General features: G+C 33.1%; 1 protein-coding gene across 3 annotated transcripts in view; it reads left to right on the plus strand.

The window, feature by feature from the left end:
• The window catches only part of sdt (MAGUK p55 family member stardust), a 93832-nt gene that overhangs the window by 65865 nt on the left and 7901 nt on the right, over positions 1–20066 (plus strand). The window lies entirely within an intron of this gene.

Raw genomic sequence — 20066 nt, forward strand, 5'->3', positions numbered from 1 at the left:
CATATTACGTAAAACATGTGTCGATTGAAATTGCGTAAAAAATCGCATTATATTCATAAACAACTAAACAAATAAAATAATACAGTCTTCATTCATATATTTCTCGGAAGAAACAATTCATCAGTGGTTCGTCACGACACCTGATATGTTCATAATTTTTTTTTTTTGATTATATTATTTTCAACTTTGGTTTTCGGTATTTACAACGTGCAATATAAATTTATTTAAGCGTTTCTTACATTGAAAATTTACATTCGGTGAGATTAGATACTGGAACGAGTTTTCTTTGGTATAGTCGTTTCAAATTTTGTTCGTCTAAGAACAGCACAATTCGTGTTGGCCGGTATGTTAATTTACTTCATAACGGTAATTACTCCTGGTTTTTTGGAATTTCGTTATAGCACACCACAAAAGACAACTTCAATAAATAATACACATCAAAAATGGCGCGAACGTATTTGATAGCGTGTGCGCTCGTAGGCGAAAGCTATTTAATTTTGTTTACAAAGTTTTTTTCTTCTGAAATATTAAACATTTAATTCACTTGAGATTCCAATCATGATTAAATCACAATTCACTGACGATTAACACCCGTTAGAAAGATATTTGAATTCGTTTTTTGCTTTTTTTTCTATGATAAAGTTGAAGGTGAAATCAAACGAATCGATCAATTTATTATCTTCGAGTTTATTCTTGGCGCAAAGTAAACAAATCAAATTTCATATAGCATTTGATTGATCTGATCATTATCGACGTCGTATTACTTTTACTTTTACAAACGAATCAAATAATATATCATTTAAAAACACTAATTCAATTGATGCAAATCTCTTTTACCTCAACACTACTACTATGTAAATACAAATGAGCCAATGTACTGTATCGAAGCGTTGAACATGTGAGTAATACGGCGATTATAATTATTTATACGTGTCACTGTGTATTTTTATGGCTTTGTCTGTCGGTGAATATATGTAATGTGTAAATCGAGAAGGTCGTCGAGTGATTTCATAAGATATAATCCCAATTTGACCTTTCGTTGTACTCAATTTAAGCTGCAGTATGTAACCTAAAAAACGACGTATGTATCGAACAAATTTCGCGCCACTTTATATTAAACGCTAATATACATATGTATGCACATACTCACTGTGGCGAACACATAAATTGGCCATAAAATAAATTCTTTTATTGGAGTTAGCGCGGTTATTGAAATCGTACACATTGAAACGACATCGTATTCAGACAATTTTCAGATCATTTACTCCCTTCGAACGGCGCTCGTGTCGTTTATGGGAAGTGTTTGCGGGTGGATGGATGGAGCTCACGGAGGGAGGGGGTGGGAAACTCATCGCTGTTTTTCCGGAACGGGAAAATGCGTAAATCGCGCACGTGTTTTTGTTTTCAGCTATCTGTCTGTCTGTTGTATGTCCGGTCTAATTGCGTCTGTCAAACGAAAACGGGGCGGTGGTCATACTAATGCCGTGGACCGGAAGCCCAGAAAAATAATGCCGGGAAAGTGTAAGGTTTAAATATGTAATGGGAAGTTGGAAAGGGCCGTTTTTCTTTTCCGCTTGTGCCGTCAAATTATTAACATTTTAGCGTTTAGACCGTCAGCCTCGTGAGACACGTTTGCTTGCGTGTTTTCATTAATTTTTAATGTGGAAAAGTGCTGTTTGTATCTCATTACTCTGCTGTGTTTACTAAACTGTGCTCTGGAAAATATGTTTCCCAAATATATATTTTTTATAAAAAGATAAAAGAAATTGATTATTTATTTAATAATGCTTCAAAACTTGTAGTTATTTCAAATAATCATTTCGATTCAACTATGTACATATAGAAATTCATATAAAAGTCTGTATTTCGTTTTTTAGTCGCAAATGGCTGATTAAATTTTGATGCGATTTCCTTCGTCGTATTTGCAATTTTCATGTGAAGGCTCGGAGCTACAAGCTAAAAGTAGAATTTATGCATCGATTATAAGCAGATAAATATTATATTAGGAAAACGATTAATTATTTTGAACCTCGAGATTTATAAAATATGTATCAGGTGGTATCATGTAATTTTATAGAACACTAATTCGTAAAATTGCTCTGTGAGATTGTTTAAGATTGCTGTGTTTTAATTTCGCTATCTGGCTATTCGCTGTTTAGATACTCAATAGTTGTAATAAAATATTGTGTTCGTGAATATTATTAAAACTGCAATTTTTTATACATCGTGTTGGATCCATATCTTATATATTTTAATCAAATTTATGTGCTTTCTACCGAAAACTATGCATCTATTAAAATTTTATGCAACGTAATATTATCTAGAATACATTTCGCAGAAAACATTAAATGAATAAGGAGCATAGATGTAGGCTCATAAAATTTCGTATGGACTAAGACGGCAGTTCTTGAAAAGTATATTTCCCTCTCGAGTGACGCCGGGAAATTCGCCTATATAAATTACTTTTAATAGGAAAATTGTTATACTTTTTCATTCCAAAATATTACCTATTTATTTATTGGTCTATTTCTATGCATTCGTCTCGTTAGTTTTTCTCGTTCATTTTGACACCTGACTTCATACAACCATATTTATATTTCTACCAGGGCTGTGGAGTTGGAGTTATGAAGTCTTGAATTTTGGCTGGAGGCGTTATAAATTCCAGCGACTTTAACTCCGATTAAATGGCATTTATATTTTACTTAATATCAATATTGAATTACTAACAAAGGTTGACTTACCAATGTGTATGCAGATTTGAGATATGTAGTGTTTCCAACTTTGTCTTTATCTCATGTTTCGGTCAGTAGAGGCCTGAAATTTGACAAATCCGTTATGTCAAATGTGAACTACATATAAATATACACAGAAAATATATCACTATCATTCGCCATCCACTGCGGCCTCTCCAACATGCTTCCATTTGTTTCTGTTTTGAGTAACTCTCATCCATCTCATTCCACACATTTTTATGATTACATCTCCCATCTCCCCGTTGCCTACCTCGCACCCTCCTACATTTTCTTGGGTACCATGCCAGTACTTCTTTCCTTCATCTATCGTTCGTTTTTACTACGTGACCCGCCCATTGCCATTTCATTTTTTACTCCCACCATTACATCAACCACCGTTTTCATACAGAAACCCACGTATTGCGTTTTCTACCTCTCCTCATTATGCCGAGCATACAGCGTACAATATTTATTTGAGTGCACTGCACCTTACATATGTATGTAGCATTCTGACGTTCAATGTCCAAGCTTTGCATCCAAACGTCATCACTGGAAAGACACGTTGATTGAAAATCTTTAGTTCCAAAAACACTATTTCTGATTGACTTAATTCACAGATTGTTATAACTTATTTTAATTCAATATGTCCAGAATCTCGGAAAAGCAGAATAAACGGATTACAGGCCACCAGTATTTTTAAATATTGTCAAACGAAAAACATTATATATATTTAATGTTTTTGCGATATATTTCTCGAAATTATGAAAAGTACACGTATTCCACGTTCAAATATAATGGCAGGGGCCGAAGAGAGAGGAGGGGGTGGGAGCCAAGGTAAAGTTCCAGGTCTCGGACTACTCGAGGGGCCCTGGTCGGAAATCGTCCCTGTTATTTTATTTTATTTTATTTTATTAATTGAAAAATCAACAGACAGGATGTACATAGATATGTATAAAAAAAACAAATAGTAAATAAATAATATATGTAACATCCGAGTCCAATAATAGATTTTTACAAAAATGAAAAAGATAAATATAAGGAAAACAAATTAAAAAGTAAATAATAAAGGCATGACAAAATATGTAGAACATTGCATAATTAAACTATAGTATTAAAATATTTGGAAAAGGTTATAAAATAGAATATAAGAAGAAATTGAAATTTACAAATATAAAACAAATGAAAAAGGTAAATACAAAATAAACAAATGAAAAGGAAAAGAATGAAAGCTATAATATGATTAAATAGCACATTACATAACTAAACTAAAGTATAAAAATATTGGAAATATTGGAAAAATAGAATAGGAGAAGAAATGAATCAATCAGTCAAGATTCTCTTGATGTTAGACCTGAATTGATGTAGCGAAATACCAAATAGATCAAATAGTTATATCATATCTTCTTATTCAATTATTTAAAACAATAACAATAGATATTTTTCTAATAGTTCTGATAGATTTTTCGCATATCAAAAATCTATAAGATATCATTCATCTATAAGATTTTTTTTAGTTTGTCGTAGGGCCTGGGATTATATTTTCTCAGTATCTGGGATTCCTCACGTAGGCCCTGATAACGGCTTATATTTATTTATGTGACACCCTGTATTAATACTCCAGAGATATTCAAAAGTTATCTCAATGGGGAGAAAAATAATTTAATATTTTTAAAATCGTTGTCGAAGTCAATTTGTGAGTCAGAGTCGTATTTTTTAACCACAAATTTTCCAATGAAATAATATGTGTACTATGATTTTCCCAAACATACATATGTACATGCATGCGAAATAAAACAGTAATACATACATAGTTGAATAAAACCAAACTGATAGTAGTAATATTCCGCACGTTCGATGACACTCGATGACGTCACCGATCATAATACACGACTCGTTTTAGCGACCGGCCAATTAATATATGCAAACATAGCATCATCGCACTTACCCATACCATTCCATCATCACCATCATCATCATCATCTTTGGAAACCGAATGAACTTTAACGAGATGCCTTTTCACGTGCGTGGACACGGAGTCACCTTTACGATCGCGCTCGAGCACGAGCACGACGAAATGTGTTTACACGTGCGAGCTCACAGAGCTACGTTTGTCCGAGCACGAGCACGAGCACGAGGACGAGCACGAGCACGACAAGGTGTGTTTACAAGTGCGTGCGCGTGCGCCGATTCCAGATTATGTACACACAAACATCGTTTCGCCTCAGTGTCAGTAGTGCCGCGAAAGAGTGCGCACGCGCCTCGCCGTACTGTACTATACCGGTCGTCAGTGCTCGTGGCCGTTGCACAATACGTAGTTAATTAATTAAATCGGCGGCCCAAGATTCGTCTGAATCCGTACAGTGATTGTTTTTGTTTTGTTTGGGCTTACGTGTGTGTACGTGCATTTGCGTAACGTACGTATGCATGTACATACTTATGTCGGGCGAAAGTGACGATGACTCATACGAAAGATAGGAAATTCAGTGAAATTTCAATTGGGGATCTGATCAATGTCGATTTGTAGACGTGAAGTATATAGTTCGTACGGAAAGGATTGGCTTTAAATGTTTTAATACCATTTTTTGAATGAACGTATTTGTATTTGTATATAGGGGACGTAGAGATCATTAATTGTATTTAAAATGCACCATGAGTTTTGTCTACTTTTTAACAAATGGCTTATATTAATCTAAGTGTCTATTTATATAATAATTGTTTTATTTTTCGACATGAAAAATGAATAAAGTTTTATGGTTCTTATACTAAAAACTACTGTATGTAGATTTTCAATTTACCGATATTAGTTTAATTCGTATATTATATTCACAATACATCTTAAGTCTATTTTAATAGTGATCATTGTATAATTACACATTTTAATATTAGTGTTAAAAGCTATATAGAAAAATAAAATGAAAACCTATTTACAATTAGATTAATTATTGATCTATTTGAACGAAAAAAATATTTAGAAAGTAAAAATGTCCGACATTTTAGCTTTATGATTATCGTAAAGTACAGTCGTGTGCAAATTCTTTAGTTCGAAGGTCAAATAGGAATATTTGAAGTGTTACAAGTACAGGTAATCCTCGACTTGCAATGATTCTACGATACGACGATTCGTACTTACGACCGAAAAAAACTTTTCAGTCAATTATTTTTATAAAAATTACTATTAAATAATGGGCCGTCGTTATCTATAGCCACTGCCTTTTAGGAGAAATTAAATGGCGCATATTTTCGATAATTTAGTAAATATGCACATTTTTAGTTGAAAAAAATGATTAGTTTTCGACGTTTAAACGTTTAAACATTTTGACGTTTTATATGAAATTCGACTTAAGTCGAGGAATACCTGTACCTAAATTTAAAATTTACTGGAATCTATGTTTGCCATTTGTGGGTTTTGTAAAGAAATCTTGGTATTTAAGCTTTGTTTGTGGGATAAAAAATAGTCGCGGCAACATTTTATCTCGTGGGCCATAGTTTAAAGTCCTCTAGTATTATCGTGTACTTACTTTTATTTCACTATTATTACTCCAATTGGTTTACTTTATATGTAATGTGTGGCATTCTTTGAAAGTTTTTATTAATATGTGTGATTTTGTCGTCAATTAGAAGTAGCGCCAAACAAAGCCGCTTGGCAAACCTACCATAGCGAATAGTGTTAAACTTACCGTAGCAGATTTATCCATGTTCGAGATGCGTTCAATGTAACATATTACAATGGAAGTGCTGATTGTTCAACAAGTCCGCTGTATAGAAACGTTATAGGATGATATTTGTGTCGATGTATCGAACGTGTGCGCGGTTACCCAAAGGCTAAATTCCGCGTTAATAATATGTACGGTAAATACGCTCGAAGTTGTTGCATATGAAAATAACTTGTTGTGTGAGTGTGACATATGTCGATTCGATTCCAATTCATTTTTTTTTTCACATTGCGTATTATAAATTCAATGTGCAAAGTTGGTTTCGATTATAATGATACCTTGAAATTAGCGCGAGACTCGGTTTTCGTACCGAGCGTTGTTGTGTGACCCTCGTTGACGAAAAAGTTGTTTGTAGGTTAACCGATGGACCGGCTTTAGACTTTCGAGAGATGGTTTCTGTCTCTCCTCTACCCGCCTTGTGTCTAAACTTTTGTATTAATGTATGTATGTATGTGTTTTGCGGTTAATCTTGGCATATGTCAAGGTTTTCGCGATAGGGTTTGATTACTCATGTGTTTGTATTGATTGATTATTTTACTGGTTACTAGTCGACTGTTGTTTTATTTTCTTTATAACTTGAGATTTCAGGTTACCTTTATACGTCACTATACGATGGCTAGAAAAGTGTGTCGGCTAGGATTTGAATGAAACCTTTTCAATGCTTATTGTGTAAAAAATTAGGTTGTTCTTAAAAATTGCCAAGGTTTTTATCAAAAACATTTTTTTTATTCTTCTTCTTGGAGTAATTTTAACATTCGATTTTAATTGAACTTACCTCTTGACGATAACTTTTTAACAATTCTTCACACAGAATAACAAAAAATATGCTAATAATGTTTACCAATGCTTCCGGGTATAGGAAAACTTACTGAAAAAGTTCAAATATTCTGAATTTAAGTAATACTTTACAGGTCATAAATTAATAAAATGAAAAAAATAATAATTATGATATTAATATTTATAAGAAAATCTTATATGTATTTAGAATTGAGCCTCTGATGTGTCAATCAATAGATTGACAGGATAGCACATAATATTGCGCTACATATTGATAAATGACTGAAACTTCGCTATGTAAAATAATGAATGATTCATGTTTTGATACAGCTCTATTAGCAATCTATATACATAAGTAATAGGTTTATGCAATGATAAGCTATAATAACTTTTATCTTTAGTACTAGGCACATATGCAATGTTTTCTAGGTGTGTCAGTATCGGAATATCGGATCAATTGGTTTTGAAATTATATGCATACCTCAAAAACATTGCATATAAATCATTGATTTTCGATAATGGTGATCATTTTGAGCTTGATGTACATATTTTTGGTGCTTACGATAATTATCCGGTATAAAATGACATCAAATGGAATGTCGAATAAAATTCGCAATTAGTATAATTTTATACGAAACGTGTGTCTTTTAAAAACGGCCGAATGAGTTCGTTTCAGAAAAATAAATAATAGGTACAATAAGCTTATCGGCCGCATAACTTATGCACATAAAACACTTGAAGTAATACGATAAGAATATGATATTCCTTTCTTTTTCGAAAAAAAAAGGTGTATAATAATATTGTCAACGTGACAACGTTCAAGTTAAAATATCGCACAGTTTTATTAGACGTTTATCAGACCATATGTACATGCACATAGATTACAACAATAGATAAGGACGATAATTGCATTGGATATGTCTTGTTTTCTTTATTTGATTTGTTTTATTCTACATTGTATGTTTGTATGTAATTTTTCAATTTTATCAGAACAAAAGATTTGGAAGAAATGCAATGAAACTATCTTCTAAGGTTATTTTATACCAGTACAGCTTACGCTGGCAACTGCACGTAAACATTAGTACGAAAAAATATTATTTATTGCGTTCCAAATGGATACATTCATATGTTCCGTAATATGTATGTGGCGTACCGTAACAGCAGCAACCGATAAGATCTATTCATACTACACAGCAGTACATGTCACTAAAATGTATCAAGCGGAACCGGTTTTCTTTGACAAATTTGAAATATTCAAGATTGTTGTGACATCATAGTGACGATTGTATGTACTAATACTAATGAAAGTGCTGTCATTTGCATACGAATATTTTTGGGTACGTCATATTGAAACGATATTGACTCGACGATACGACGCAAGCAATATTACACCTCATCATTGCGCCCTGTAATGTATGTATATGTAAGCCGATTTTACATTGCACTCGTCCAAAACAAGTATGAACGTGCCGAAAACGGGAGGTGCTGTATAGTATGAATAGAAGTAGTCTTTTCCGTGCAGTTTTGTGCCGAACTGTTAACGTAAAGTGCTGGATAGTATAGGGGCGCAGACATATGTATGCTAAAAAAACGCTAGCACTTTTGATGTATGTATGTATGTATTTCAGGCCAAAACTCACCCGCTTGAGTGTTTTCGGTGATATTTTTTCTTGGTATTGACAGTGTTTGTTTGAAGTGATCGATATTTGAAGAAATTTACATAAGAGAAACTTGTCGAAATAATAAGATCGCACGAATTAACAATGACATGAGTATACACCCATTCACAGCTGGAGCTGCCGTGCCGTACGATTAGGCGTGTCTGAGCCTTAAATAGACCTTTAAGGACGCGTATACCAATGAGCTAAGATGCTTTTTTAAAGCATCTTAGCATGTTATTAATATTGGGCTAAATTCTACAAATTATTTTCGGCTTTACACAGATTGAAAAAAATCAACAAAGGGCTTTGATGTCTTCCAAATTTCTTGATATTACATCGAAAGATAAAACAGACGTACGGCAAGCATTCATATGGAAGATTTATTTTATACATGTGATCATGAATTCACAAATCGCTTTTTTTGTTCGAATTGAAAACATTTAAAATTCTAAGCGTTTTCATCACCTCTTCTACCGAGCAATGTTCGGTCTTATATCTACATATGTACATATGTACAAATGAAAAACGATTTTCTGTCTAGTGTTTCCGCGGAATTTTCCACCTCTTTATGTGTATTTGACGTTGATGTTTACGAATGAAGCGATTTGCTCGTTTTCAACAAATCTGCTCGCGACGACCCGGAAATGCACGTCGAGAAAGATAAGTGACAAAAACAGGCTTCGCCAGCTCGGGCTGCTCCTGAAGGGTGTCTTGACGTGTCCTGATGATGCACGAGGACAAAAACATCCGATACCGTTGTTCTTTGAGACCGACATTGTATCAATGGCCGCGTTGAACGGCATTCCTGCATTTTATTTTGTCAACGTTGTGCATCGAATGCCTTCGCGGATTTGATTGCGCAACTTTACATTAATCTGATTTCATATGCTATGTATTCGTCGTTTGATTTACGAGCATTGTTATTACGTCGCCGTATAAAGCCTATCAAATTTAATGATAGTCCATTTCATGGTTCGTTTACTCCATATATTACGTTTTATAATATGTGGGTCATGTCGGCTGATCCAATTTTTCACCTTAAGTATCGCAATTTTTATTTGATTCGATATGCTAATCAGCTAATGGGATATGCAAATCTTGAATTTGATGTTTTTTATTTCATACAATTTTCTAAACGCTGAAGATTATCTTTTACAATTGCTGTAACATTTTAAACTTCGATTATACGAGAAGATCGTCTTAACGAAAAAACTACCTCACTACCTTCTGAAGTACCTACTAAATGGTGCTAGCTGTAGATGCAAGACATTCCCTACTTTGTATTTTATTATTTGATATGTTTACTTTATCTGCTGATTATAAGGCTTTAGCTTTTACAAGGTTTATTTTGTGATAAATATTTTTTTGTCTGTATATATTATATATGTATATTTATTTTTATTTTTCGACCATTGTGGACTTAAACTTAAACTTTAATAAATAAAATTCTAAATATAATATTTTTGATAGTTTAGTACATTGTGACATATTTTTTCTTCTTCGATAGAAACTTTTTGACAGATCTAAGTGGAACGCGTAATTTGATGATATTTTTAAAAAAATATTGAAATTTAACAAATTTTTCCAATATTTTACAAACAGAAAGAAATTACAACTACGTTTTTTATTCTGTTACATACATACATATTAAAATATGTACATCATATGTGCCATGATAGGAATTACCCCAAGGCGACACATACATATGTATGTGTATGTTCAAATTATTTTTGTACATACATAAGTACTAACAATTTTTCAAACATACGTAACAGGATATAAAATACAATAGAGACAGCTATGGACAATGAACAAAATTTTTGATACACGGCAAATTTGTGAGAAATGCATTATGTAGGTAGCATTTTACAGCTCGAATTTTTGAAACACTGAGGGTGAGGATATCGATTTATTGGATCCGTCACAAAAATTATGCCAAAAAAGTGGAAAAATGCTAATAGGAGATAATCGATCGGATTTTTTTAATAACCACAAGATCTCGCCAGCGGCCTATTTGGCAGGGATTTGAACCTACGACCTCTCTACTGGTGTGCAATACTCTAACAGTGCAGTTTTCTGTGGCTTATTGACAAAAATATAGAACACATAGGGGGTTGCTATTTATGAAAAAAATGGTTGTTATGGCAATGATTACGAGTCACTTGTGTATAATGTTTTTTTTTCATATAATCGTCGTTCAAAACTTAGTCAATTTTCCAGACTTTTTTTACATCCGGTATAATTTATTCGAATACGGCAGCTCATTAGAGTCATCGATGATAATTTGTTATAATGGATTTCTCCTCCAAGTGCCGAACGTCGGTATTGACACAATTGAGCGTTGCATACATTTTCGACCCAAAATCGATCTCTTGTTTACACATTGACGTCATTCGATTTTCGCGGAAAATTTGTTGACTTTTCCGCAATGTGCGCGTGCTCACCACATCAACAGGCTTTTTTATAATAATATTATAAATATTTATGGCGATGATATAAACACGTAGACGTTTCCGAAGCACCATTAGATCACCGCAGTCCTCTTGCTTTACGCAAAATTACAGAATCTGATACGCAATATTATCATAAATTGAAACGAGAGTGTACAAGAAATTTATCCGAGGGCGCTAATCACGCCACTTGGCGTTTTTAATTATAAATTATATTTATATTATAATTAAAATACATATATTATAAAGGAGTCGGAGCGCTTTAGTATGCCCATGCTCGTTATATCACAATGCATCGTGACGCTCATTTATATGCCAACTTGCGCACTGTTTTGTTCACCATAGCGACTGATGAATACCTAACGAATGGTTTTGTAATGGAGAGCCCCGTCTCTCGACCAGGTGTACCGCTTTAGGGTGACCAAAGTGTCTCTGGAAAAGGGTCGATTTTTGCATAAACGAACCGCCCCTATGTAACTAGGGGGTGTACAATCTGTAATACATTGAATGAATGACTCACTCCCTAGTTTTATTGATACACGAAAATATGAATGTGAATTTGACATATGTACATACTAATTCGCTTTTTTTTTATTAAATCTGTCATTTTTGGCATTTTCTAGTAAGATTCGCCTTTAACATTTACCAATTTTTTCTAGATTCATATAATATGATATGGATCTACGTATATTTAATTTCAGGAATATTTGCAATAGGAAAAAGTCATGAAATCTCGTTTCCTATTGCTTAGAAATCTTTTTTTATGACCCTCAAATTACGCAATCCATATTGGTCAGAACATTTTAGTTGCCCAATAAGCGCGTATTCTTCTTCCTTCTGCGAACAGCCGTGAAAAGAGCTACATATACATATGTTAATATATTATAATTCATGTAATATAATACGTATGTACTTACACATATGCGTATTAAATTTGATTAATAAATTTACATTATTTTTAAAGCAAATCAAACTATCAAAGTGTTAGTTTGATTTTTATTTGAGTCTGAATTACGTAAAGCTTAGAGAATTTTATTATATCAACACCGATTGAGATTTTATAGAATATATAGCATGCCTGGTAGAATTTATTTGATGATAAAATAGTAGATGTGAGTAGTCATGTTTAGTAGTATTTATGTTTAGGACAAATAATAGACATGTCAAGTAGTAAAGAAGAAGGAATAAAGAACGTATGAAATTAGGATGAAGTGCATTTAGACGAATGAATGCCATTTTTAAATAAAAAATGCCACTTTGCCTGAAGAAAAAGATCTTTGATCAATGTGTTGTGCCAGTGATGACGTATGGATGTGAAACTTGGATTTTGAACGCCAAGATACTACACAATGTTCAATACACTCAAAGAAGTATGGATCGCTGTATGCTTGGTATAAATAAGAAATACAGGAAATGGAATACCTGGGTGAGAAGTATGACAAGTGTAGTGGATATAGTAGATAGAGTGAATAAATTGAAATGGCAATGGGTGGGCCATGTGGCTAGAAGAATGGACAAAAGATGGCGAAAGTAAGTGCTGGAAAGGTAACTCGAAAAAAGTACTCGAAAGAATGCAAAAAGGTAAAAAGAAGAAGTTGGTAGACTAAATTAGGAAAATGTGTGGGGTGAGATGGATGATAGTTGCGCAAAACAAAGATGAGGGGAAGCTTGTTGCCTTCATCCAGCAGTGGATTGTGAATGGTTGTAAATGATAGTGATGATGATGATACCTACATATATCTAGGCAAAGAAAGTTGGACTTAAGAGAACATGTTTTACAAATTTCTAGAAAAATATATTCATTGATTTGATAATTTTAACAATACGTTTCGATAATTTATGATTAGAAACAGATTCTTCCTTATCTAATATATAATTTCGAAAGAGACTTTGTATGTATGTTTCTTTGTTTGGGTCGTAGAATCCGTGACGTTCAATTTAATAAAAAAACAAATGAATATTGAAAAAAATTTTAATAAAATAAAACTCTTCAAATAAATTTAATAAATATTTACTATTAGATTAGCCTTGTTTAAGCGGTTTATATTACAAATACCGAGCGAAGCTGGGTAAAACAACTAATTAGAAATAAAAATATTATAGTACAGTGGTAAAATGTAAAAATATCAATCTATTAAAATAATATAAGCGGAAATTAAAAGAAAACGATTATTATTTTTTATTTTGTATGTATTTATAGGTTCTATCTCAATTGACCCTTTTAAAATTCATCTTATAAATCGAAATACGATTATGCTATGGCTTGTTTTCAGCAATGCAAATCTGTCGTTTTCACGTGACAACGATCCCATTTCAGCTAGAGAAGTTTACTGTAACGAAACCCGATACTGATCCCGGCACGTGTCGTTTATATCCACATGAAATTTCACCGAGTCTGTACATAACATATTTTTTCGACTGTCATACAAATTCAAGACACGCGTCCTAACATCGGTTGCATTAGAAAAAGAGAGGAAAAAATAGAGGAACGGGGGGTGTACTGAGAGAGCCCTTTCAGACCCTATCAATCCCTAGTAGGGTGCCTTACAAAGAGCGCCTCCGAATAAAATCGAAACGACTCCCGCGAGAATATCATTCACCGGTATCCGATCCTATCACCTGTATTCGGAAGCAAAAAAAAAAAAATACATAAAGGGGAGTGAACAAAGAATAAAGAATGGAAGTCCATCATTTCCAATTTCCCTTATTTTCTCCTTTCTTTTGATGTAATTCAATATCAATCCACGAATCGATGGAAGCACCGGGCCCTTGGCTTTATTTAACAAATAGGCAATTAACTGCTTAATTAGCATAATTTTTAAAAAAACAAATATTATATCTAATAATATTTGTAATAATATTCAGCAATCAATTACTCTATCGATTAAGTAAGGATAAATGGATGTACATACATATTTACATATGTACGTAATTCTTCGTCATGGATCGAAACCACACCAATACAATCTTGAAAAATATAGTTTTTAGTGGTTTTGACATTGGATGATATATTCATTCTTTTTTTTTAATATATTTTTCCATGATATCATTACGGGTTACTACTGAGTGACACCTATGATATTAAATTCGTACATACATAAATTTAAATTTTAAATTATATTCAAATAGTGGGAACAAATAGTAGATAGGATGGTTTTATGACAATTTTTATTTTTTATAAGGAACCGTTTTGACAATGAAATTAATTGACAAATTAGTTGGCAAACATTGACCGACTTGGAGTAGCAAACATCCAAATTTGACCTACAGAAATACTCGAAATAAACTATCATTAACTCAACCTCTCGGTGGTTAGCATTAATGCAACCATCAAGCTATACTACTGGCTTTGATCTGATAGTTATCCAAATAGTTCCATGAAATTTGGTAAAATCAAATATCGTTGTATTAAATCATCTCGAAAAGGTTATGATAATCCATTGGAGATCTATTCCATCCATAACTCCTTGGAAGTAATTGCACTCGAAATATAATATGTATATCTACTCCTTTCTATATTTTCATTTGCGTTTTGCCAGTAGACTAGAATTTGAACTCTTTTCATTGAGAAATTTCCATGCTTACGGCAATGGAGGATGGGGGATTCAAGCCACTCCTGAATTTTCTTTTTTATTTTTCAATAACTTAAGACAGCATCAGTAAATCGTTTGGTGATAGCTTTCCCTAGTCACTTTGCCATATAGTACCATACTTATGGTTCATTGAAAGTCACCTTCATAATAATGCAAAAATCCTATAAATCAATAAAAACAATCGAACTCAAATACTAGAGAATCGTCCTGAATAGTATAAAATAAGTTGTTTTTATTTTTTACACTCCAATTTTGTTTTTATCTTGGCCAACCTTCGTTTACTAAGTTCCGCATGATTTATTTCGAATTTGAATGTCTTACGCTAATTTCCACGTTTGTCTATCGTGCAAGTCGGTGCGGTGCGCTAAACAGATTTACGCTCGATCGATTTTGATTTAATTGACATATTTTCTCTCGATTTAATGACGTTTTTAACCTCCGATCGCGGCTGAAAACGTTATGCATAGCATTATATAGGTATTGTTGGCATTCGAGCGGTTCATACGACTGCAGAATGTGGCGTGATGAATCGACCGTGATGCTTTAAAACCACTAATCGTGTGGTTTGTCGACCTTTATACCAACAGCAGAACAATACTTGTTTACATAAAAAAAGTTTGGCTTGTGTGGCGCAAAATTCATTTTCGCGAAACATCAGTCTGAGCGTCGTTTCAACATGACTTGAACGAATCGTAAAAATGGATCTAGTTTAAAATTGCGATTTGACTGTGTTGTGAAATTATTATGGTCTCATCGTCTCCGAGGAGTGACGGAAGAAAGAAAAATGTCGGCGATAGGTTGCGATACCACGAAGTGAGTTCAAATCAAAGTTTATTATTACATTTACATTGTAAGTCGAAGGCAACAAGTGTCAACATTTACGCTGAGATATGTGCAAATGAGCTTCATTTCTGTTTTAATAATAATCCCGCTTTATTTGTGTTGAATATATATTTGTATGTACTCTTTAATATTCGACCTTAATCGTTATAGAAATGTTTACGCTTGTTATTATTGTGTTTGGGAATTTATTTTCCCGAAATTTTTTAGAATACTGAGATTTCAGGCAAAATATTTTGCAATTACAGGAATTCTTGGAAATTGAGACTCTTTATTTTTATAAAGAGATTATTAAATCAATTATTTTTTTGTTAATATTGAATCATTCACTTTAAAAATTCAATTTCCTTATAAATAAATATGTATGTTGAAGTAGTAGAAAATTATTCAACTCATATGCACAAGTAATACTTTGTATATCTATATATATAAAATTGAATGTATGTTTGTCTGTCTGTCTCGTATAGGCTCCTAAACCATTCAACCGATAGAATGAAGCGCCATTGTGTAGTCAAGGAAATGTGTTTGTTTTTAACCACGTTAACAGGTTGGTTTATGACGACACGGCGTTGAAGAGACGTTATCTCCAACCATCACTTAAAACGGGAACGGGAATTATTCTGACATTGCAACGCATGCCGGGTTCAGCTAGTTTAAAATAAAATTCAATCGATTAAATGTATGTCAATCTAACAAAATAGAGAATTTATGATTATACATTGTACATACATACATATGTATCTATGCAAACATGTGTCAAAATTTATATTTAGTATTTTATATTTTTACATACATACACACAAACATCATATGTGGTATGACAGGGATTTATCCATGGCAACACATATGGTTAGATGATTTAGTTTATTAAGTAAAAACAATTTTTCAAAAAATAACAGTACATAGAATAGAATAGAGACATCTATGTATGTACAATCAACAAAATTTTCTATACACGCCAATTTTGCGAGAAATACATTATGTAGGTAGCATATTTTTAAGATTCAACAAATTCGATGTGTTAAATAATTATATATAATTTGCGAGAAAATGAGGGGGATGACACCAATTTATTGAACCCGTCACAGAAAAATTGGAAAATTCTAACAGGAGACGGTCGAATAGTGTTTTAATAACAGCAAGATCTCCCCAGCAGCGTATTTGACCGGGACTTGAACCCACGACCTCTACTGGTGTGCAATAGCTCTTCCAGTGACCTACACTGTGGCTAATACAATTACTCGCGTTCTACATATTTTTGAGTACCATATGAAAACTTTGCCTACCTCTAATCCACTGACAGTCATATTTACTCCTCACCAATATTGGCTAATACAAAAGTAAATCTATACTTTATTCACTTTCTTCTCTAAAATCTTAGTGCCTAAAAACTGACGATTCTCGAGAAGTTTGTGCCGAGATATCTCGATACAGAAACCGTAGAATGTGTAAATCTATGTAGATACATATTCGTTGTATTGAAAATCTATACAATATATTACACATTTGTTTGTATGAAAACCTAAAAAATAAAATAGAAATACATGTAATTAATTTTCATATATATTTATATGTATGTAGCCATGTAGGTATAAAAAATTATACAAAAACAGTTTATGCCAATTTAATTAGTTAAAATCATATGACATTGAATTAACATTCAAAATATCTAAAGTTCAAACTGATTTAATTTAAACTGAAATGCATTTTAGCCTTAAATTAACACTACTACATATCTATAGAGCTACGATATTATCATTCGCAATGTCAAAACTAGGGCATATTCAGCATATCGGATCGTTAAAACCAATTAAAGTAAAATTCTCAAAATAACGTTCGTTCAAAACGAACGAACAGTTTCTCATATTTTCTAAAAAACGTAAAAATTTGACACGTGTGAAACTTGGCCACATACGATTGCACACAACTCGAAAATTACACTTTAAAAAATAATATAATATGTATACGCAATCTCGGCCGTCACTATATTGGGGTATTGTTGCCACGTATAGTAAATTAATTTTTTACAGTAACATTAATCAAGAAAATCGCTATGGGAAAATGATACCTGTCGCCCAAGATTGTATATTTCCGCGCGATATTTTCAACACAACGCAACAATGCCTCTGTTTTACTTTCGACGTGCTGCCTACCGGCACGACTTCTCAATCTTTCGCATTCTTCCAGTTACATAAATCCGATTTTCCCACACTAAAACTATTAATCACTCTCTCCTTTTGTGCTGTGGTTTTTTCACGCTTATTTCATTATGAATTTTCTCACAGACGAGCATTGCGCGTGCGCTCTCTTCATTCAAACGTATCGTTTTTTTCTCTCCCAAAAACTCATCGTACGTCTTTTTGATTATCAATATCAGATTGGCAACATGCGATTGTCAAAGTGTGTCAAGCGTTAGTTAGTTTATGGCGGGCGGTGAGATAATATTGGAGACTGGTTGGTTGGTTGGTCCACGTGCGCGGCTTTTCCGAGTTGTTCGCTCCGGTTCGTTTATCGGTTTCCGCGTCGATTGATTCGCGATGGTTTTCCCCTTCGGTTTTCCTTTTACATCCATTTTCTCATTGCGATGTTGAAGGGAAATTGCGAGTGTTTTTTGAAGCGTAATCCCCTCTCCTGCGTGCTGGGTGGTTCTGCCTATGAGGAAAGTTTTGAATGAGAGACGTGATGCGAATGTGCGTTGATTTTGCGTAAAAACACAAAACTTAACACACACATTGTATTATGTCGGTTCGTTATGTAGTTTCAGCAAGTATTTTCTCTTTTACTTAATTGTATCGTCTTCTCAAACGTATCAATCTTCATTCTTTTCTGTCCGTAAATTAACCTTGAAACCCATTGTTTGTCACGACTAACTCCTGTTGTGCGAATGTGTGTAGTTGATTGTGGTTTTTGCCTTATTTGCTGTTTCTAAAGATTAACCAAAGTTTACCCAAGCTTTAAACCGTATCCAAACAGAGTCTGTTTCAAAAGCTTCTCCAGGTGAATTTGCCTTGCGGCGTCTTTGAAATCTAGCTCCACTGACGTTTGAAGCTTCAACCTTTTATTGTTACTTTTTTATTTATATTTTACCATGATGCCATTACGGGTTTTACCCCTGAGTGACACCTATGGTATTAAACTTATGTATATAAATTTGAAATCATGTTCAAATAGTAGGCAGAATGGTTTTTCAAACTATGATAGGAATCGGTCAAATTGGAATCACAAATATCCAAATCTGACCAACAACACTGCAGAAATACTTCAAATAAATTCTCTTCGGTTGAGGTCAACCAAGGTTTACGTTACCTCTCAGTGGTTAGAATTAACGCAACACCGAGTTATACTGTTGTTTTTACAACATAATTATACTAATAAGGCCAGGCTAGGTACTTACATATGACCAGAGGTTGGCGATCGACGGATGCTTTTCGCACAAAAAATGGTTCACTATTGTCAATTTCTTAGAACAACCATGCTTTTTTCTCTCTTTCTTTGAACATTAATGCAGAGGTATATTGTTATTTGAAAAGCATCCATCGACCGCCTAAGACTGCTTATGATGAGAAGGTCTCTATCCTTTAATGATACTGAGCAACAAAAAATCACGTTTTTATCCTTTAATGATACTGAACAACAAAAAAAGTCACCGGGTGGTGACTGATCAATCTTTACTATGTTTGATTCACTGAATTCGAATATGACGATATTTTTGTTGGCTTACTCTCGTTTAATAGATACAAGCGTACTAATAGATATAAACGTTTAATAGATACAAGCAATTTTTACAGATTTTTGGCTTTCGCAGTCTTTAATTTAAAATCTGGTTTTGCTGTACCAAAAGTAATTATTGGAATCAATATTCAGATATTTTTTCTATAGACTGTGATTTTTTATTTCCTTCAAATACGCATAATTAATTATATAATGAATTTTAAAAGTCATATTTACTGCTTGAATTAGTATGTTCAGATAAAATAAAAAAAATATTAACATAAAAAATAATAAAATTAGCTAATGACAATACGAAAAGCATATTTTTGACTTTAAAAATTCAAAATAATTTATTATAAGCAATAAAAAAATCACAATCAATAGAGAAAAACATCCAGACTATTAATTCCAATTCTCACTTTTGGCACAACAATACTAGATTTTAAATTAAAGCCAAAAATCTGTAAAACTTGCATATTTATTTAAACACTCATATTTCTTAAACGAGAGAAAACCAACAAAAATCATTGCCATATTAATTTAGTGGATCAAACCTAGTAAAGATTGATAATTTTCCGCTCTGGTAATT

The sequence above is a fragment of the Arctopsyche grandis genome, chromosome 10, assembly GCF_051622035.1.
Source record: "Arctopsyche grandis isolate Sample6627 chromosome 10, ASM5162203v2, whole genome shotgun sequence".
Taxonomy (NCBI): domain Eukaryota; kingdom Metazoa; phylum Arthropoda; class Insecta; order Trichoptera; family Hydropsychidae; genus Arctopsyche; species Arctopsyche grandis.